Source organism: Lycium barbarum, chromosome 4 (genome assembly GCF_019175385.1).
Source record: "Lycium barbarum isolate Lr01 chromosome 4, ASM1917538v2, whole genome shotgun sequence".
Taxonomy (NCBI): Eukaryota; Viridiplantae; Streptophyta; class Magnoliopsida; order Solanales; family Solanaceae; genus Lycium; species Lycium barbarum.
In genome coordinates, this window is record NC_083340.1 from 43,448,787 (window position 1) to 43,454,893 (window position 6,107).

Genomic DNA, 6,107 nt, shown 5'->3' on the forward strand with positions numbered 1-6,107 from the left:
ATGAATGGTACTATTTCCGCCAAGGCCCAAAAAAGGAGAGGCAACGGCAGCCCATGTAGTCCGGTGGTAGCCAAGAGTTCGCCATCCATGCAGAGCTCCACCACAAGTGGTGGTGCTCCGGTCAAGTCGAACGTGGGTGGATGGTGTAAAGGCCTAGGTGACTGTTTAATTTTGGGGCCTAAAGTCTCACGCAACATTAAACTTGCACAAGCACCACCATATTATCACCTTCAGAAGGTATATATTGCACATGAATTTAAGTTGTATATTCAAATAGTGCAAAGAATTTTCACTCAGTAGTACTGGTTGGATATATTTCCCTTTGCTTATTGTGGTACCTTTGGGGTTTTGGACTAATGCATTATGGTACATGCATGACTTTCTTAGTTAGTCTTCTTAAAACACGGGGGCAAATCTTACATCAGAAAAAATTTGGGTATATAAGGAAGTAAGCATTAGATTTTAGTGACACATTTTAAAACCGTGTCGGTCTAGGTAAAAAAAGCGAACAACATTACTAGTGGATTAGGCTGTTGCGGTTCTTCACTAGCCAGTGTCAACTATTTTCATGTGAAGATCAGAAACTTGATTGCTATTATGGAGTACTAGTACTGCAAATTACTATAATTAGTTACGGCTAACTAATGACTTCATGTTTTTTACTAGGAAAAGGTGGAAGAAATAGAGAAGGAATTAGAGCAGGAGAAAGAAATGAAGAGCATGTACAAAATGAGACTGGAAAGGACACAAAATTATTTGAGGTATTGCCTACAGGTGGCACAAGATAATGGGTTTCTGGACTTAATCATCAACAACAGAGAAAAACAACAAGAATCCACTAGTCCTCCCTCAGCTATCATTCATGCCATTGCCAGTCCCCAAACACCACCCCAACAGCAACCGCACTCTGATATCACTTATCTCATTCACCAAGCCAAGTTGAATGGTTGGTACATTGAACCCCATGAGGTACAATCATTACTTTTTTTCTCTTTTTCCTGTTTTCTTAGGAGTAGGAGTTTTTGCACATATACATTTTGTTTCACATAGTTAATAAGAGAGCAGGGAATTGACTACAAATGAGAAGAAAATCACTAAGATTTGAACTCGTGACACTACTGTTCCGCTTGTTGTGGCCGGCCTCTTGGCTACTACTGAATTGTCACATTCGGATTTTCTTGACTTATATTGATACATATATGATATACTTAATGTGCCAAAAGCGAAGGAGTAATTAAGTCGCAGGAGTTAAAAGTTGGGTTAAAAAAAGTTGGATCGGACAATGATCATGTTACCAAATTTTAAAATCAACAAGAATTCATTGAAATTTTGATATACCAAGACCCGTTATACAACTAAGGTTTACATACTAACCTTATAGTAATAATTTTCGTTATTATTCTGTTATATACTGTCAAGAAAAATTCTAATTAATCTCCAAAAGTAATAAGTTTGGTTTGTCGAAGGCTTAAGATTATCTACTCTCGATCTTTCTAAAAGTTCTTTGACAATATTACTGATACACTTAATTGAGCTAGCTTTTCTCATGAAAGTTTTGTTGCAAACTGTTATATTTTGCTAGTATACTTTCTAGTGAGTTTAATTACTTTTATACACTGATAGTGTAAATGGTTTCTACACTACAGAGTCAGTTAAAAGATAACTACAAGTAATCACCTATAAGTGTAATTAGTAACTTTTAAAATAATACTACAAGTCACTGTTACCTGCTACAATAGGTTTAAAACTAAAATTCTTTATGCACTATCATTGGAATGGGAACAGATTGAAGTGCAAGAAGAAGTGGCACAAGGAAGCACAGCACGTATATACAGAGGAAGATGGAGAGGATATGAAGTTGCAGTAAAGTGTATATTCCCTGAGTTCTTCTGCAATGACAACGGTATCAGCTTCTTTGCCCAAGAGGTCGAGACACTATCCAGGCAACGACACCGTTTCGTGCTTCAGCTAATGGGAGCATGTCTTGATCCACCACACCACGGTTGGATAGTGACAGAGTTATTAGCCATGACACTTAAAGATTGGCTGCATGGTCCTGGAAAAAGAAGAAAACAAAGAGTTGTTCCTCTTCCACCTTTTAAAGAGAGACTTGGAAAAGCAATGGAAATTTCTCAAGGCATGCAATATCTTCATGAGCATAAACCAATGGTGATTCATCGTGATCTTAAACCGAGTAACATTTTCTTGGATGATTCCTTGCATGTTAGGATTGCAGATTTTGGACATGCTAGGTTCTTGAATGATGAAGACAAGGCTTTAACAGGAGAAACAGGTGATCCTTCTAAGTGTTTGTGTATACTTTGCTGTTAATTAGTCTGATTGTTGGTTAAGATAGTACGCTGATCTATATTATCTGTCTTTTAAGATTTTTATAGACCTTTTTAAAAAAAATATTCACTATCTTCGTCCCATTTTAAATGTCTTTTTAGCCAAAAAAAGAATATTTCGAAATAACTACTCCCTCCATCCCAATTTATGTGATATAGTTTGACTAGTCACCGAGTTTAAAAAATAAAGGATTTTTTTTTAATCTTGTGGTCTAAAATAAGCCAAAGATATTTGGGTGGTTATAGATCATCTCGTTAAGTGCAAAAGATAAAGTTTAAAGTTAAATTGTTGTCAAATAAGGAAATGTATTATTTTTTTTGAGACAAACTAAAAAGGAAAGTATATCATATAAATTGAGACAGACGGAGTATCATTTTAGAAAATCAAAACATAATTAATAGCACTTTCCAATAAGAAATAAATAAGGATAACCTGATAAATTTTAAACGACACTGAAAATGGGCTGAGAGAGTATTTAATAGCCTTGAGAATGAGACTAGCTAGTTATTGGTCAAAACCTCACTTTACCTCTCAAGCATTTTACAACTAAGTAGAGTAATTAACACCAATATTAGTTGTACAGCTAGAGGTGAAAGAAAAAAGTAAATAAATGGCCACTTATTTTTTGGAAAAACTTTTATCTTGAAACAAATGTGATTAACCAAAACGACCAACCGCATGCAGTGGTTTAAAATAGTCACTATTGGTTGTGTACTTGTTAATTAAGGTAAGAGTACTCATGATTAAACATCAAACTTTTGACATTAAATTTCAGGAACATATGTATACATGGCACCGGAAGTGATTCGGTCAGAACCTTATGATGAAAAGTCGGATGTCTATAGTTTTGGCATAATTCTCAATGAGCTTGTCACTGGAGCATATCCTTACATTGAAACTGATTTTGGTCCTTCTAGGGTACGTATTTGACACCTTTCTTGTGTTACTATCTCTTTTTCTAATTCTTTTCTTTAGACGAAAAGAGAGAGAGAAACGAGAATATTATTAAGTACTACTCCCTCCGTTCACTTTTACTTGCCCAATTTAGACTTTTCACGCTGTTTAAGAGATAATAAATGGAGTACATAATTTACCAATGTATCCATATTAATTGATGCATATTTTTATTGGATTTAAAAAATGATTTGAAGTGAGTAATTAATACTATGGGTAAAACAGGAAAAAATAAATTGTCTTCTCTTGATATGCTAAAAGGGACAAGTAAAAGTGAAAATCTATTATTAGAATACGAGGCAAGTGAAAGTGAACCGAGGGAGTACTATTGTACTAATTTACTAACACATTATGATGGATAAACAGATAGCATTGGAAGTTGCAGAAAAGGGATTAAGGCCAGAACTTCCAGAACAGGATGAGCAACTTGAAGAGCTGATGCAACTCATACGACTCTCGTGGGATGAAGATGTTGCAGTTAGACCTTCTTTTGGAGTTATAACATCTAATTTAAAAAAGATACAGGAAAAAATACTGCTAGATAATCGTACCATTTAAATAATGTTTTGTTGAAGTATTGAGATATTTACTGCTATTATTTCTTTTTAATTTAGTATTCTGTTTTTGAAATTTAGTTGTTTAGTTGAGATAAAATAGGAGTTTATTTAGTACCCTAGTTGAGATAGAATATGAGTCTTTCAGCTATTTATTTTTTAACGTGAATGAACAAACAACATAATTTTTCTGGTTCTGTATTTTTGCTCTTCTTTGTAGAAACAAAAATGGTATCAGAGTCTTTTGATCCTATGGGCTTGTGAGTTAGAGAAGACCAAAAAAAGAAAACCTATAACCCAATACTGTTATGGCTTCAAGCAATTTTTCAATTCATTCACCCCCTATTTTTTCAGGAGAGAATTATTCAATTTGGGCTGTGAAGATGGAAACCTATTTGCGAGCATATGATTTGTGGGAAGTGGTAGAGGTTGGTGGAGAGACAAATCCTTTGCCAAATAACCCAACAATGGTGCAGATTAAGAATCACAGAGAAGAGGTTTCGAAAAAATTCAAAGCTTTCTCTTGCGTTCAGTCATCACTTTCTAATGTGATTTTCACAAGAGCTATGGCTTGTGAGACTGCAAAGGAGGCTTGGGATAAGTTGCAAGAAGAATTTCAAGGAAGTGACAAGACCAGGCAAATAAGAGTGATAAATCTGAGAAGAGAGTTGAAACTCTCAAAATGAAGGACTCAGAAACCATTGAAGAATTCTCCAACAAGTTGATGAAGGTGTTAAACCAGATCAGACTTCTAGGAGAAGAGCTTTCAAACACAAGAATTGTTGAAAAAGTTCTTGTGAGTTTGCCGGAAAGATTTGAGATCTCTTCACTCGAAGTTCGAAGGATCTCACAAAAATGTCACCTTTAGAACTTGTACATGCTCCTCAAGCTTAAGAGCAGAGACGATCCTTGAGGCTAGAATAAGTTGTTAAACTGCTCTTCAAGCCAAGTTCAAAGGGAAGATGTAGATGCAAAATGAAGGTAAAAAAATTAGATATTTAGACTAATTTTGGTAGAAAAATCAAGGTGATTCTTGCAATGGATCCCAGAAGAAAGAAAATTTTCCACTGTGTAAGTTTTGCAAGAAAACCAATCATAAAGAGGATGATTGTTGGTTTCAAGGGAAGAAACCACCTCTTCAATGTAGATACTGCAAAGGCTCATCCATGTTGAAAAGTTTTGCAGAGTGAAGAAGGAGCACAACAAACAAACTCAAAAAACCAACGTTTTGGAAGTTGAAGACCAGGAGGAGCTTGTGTTTACAGCAATGGTAGCATCAAGATTGGATGAACAAAGCATATGGTTTCTGGACAGTAGTTGCACCAACCACATGGCCAGCAAACAAGAATATTTTACGAAGTTGGAATCTGCCAAAGGCCTTGTTAAGCTGGCATAAAAGCAAGTTGACAATTACTGGTAAAGGAACTGTGGCAATTGAAGATTCCAAAGGTAGTAAATTCATTCAATATGTTTTGTTGGTGCCTGATCTTGATCAAAATCTGTTGAGTGGTGGTCAAATGCTAGAACAAGATTATGATTTGTGGTTCAAAAATAAAAAATGTGTTGTTACTAATCCTAGTGGCCAAGAAGTGATTACTGTTGAAATAATAAAAAGAAGTTTTGCTTTGAATGTGAACTCAAATTCTGAGCAAGCTTGTCGAAGTAGTAGATGTGAGCAGGATTCAAAATTATGGCGCAAAAGACTTGGCCACCATAATTTGAAATCAATTCAATATGCTCAAAAGCATGATTTAGTGAAGGACTTGCCTGAAATTGAGTTATATTCTGATGTGTGTGAAAGTTGTCAACTAGGAAAGCAACACAAATTGTCCTTTTCAAAGTCTGCAACATGGAGAGCAAGTGAGAAGTTGCAACTGGTCCATTCCGACATTTATGTTCCAATGAAAACTCCTTCTCTCAATGGCATCAAGTATTTTATTCTATTTATAGATGATTTCACTCGAATGACTTGGGTATATTTTCTTAAACGAAAGCTTGAAGTGTTTGCTATTTTTAAGAAGTTTAAAGTTTTTTTCTAAAACTCAAAGTGGGTATGTGTTGAAAACTATCAGAACAGACAATGGGAAGGAGTATACTTCAAGTGCAATATATTTATTTTGTGATGATATGGGAATTGAGCCTCAGCTTACAGTCCCTTACTCACCCTAACAAACTGGAGTTTCTAATCCCCAGTTGTTCACTGATTCAGGTATTTTTCTGCTTCTTTTCTTTTCTTCGCTCGAGGACTAA

The 6,107-nt window shown here is 35.3% G+C and overlaps 1 pseudogene; it reads left to right on the forward strand.

The window, feature by feature from the left end:
* On the forward strand, window positions 1-4,543 carry LOC132637451 (serine/threonine-protein kinase STY17-like; annotated as a pseudogene).
* The last annotated feature ends 1,564 nt before the right edge of the window (window positions 4,544-6,107 follow it).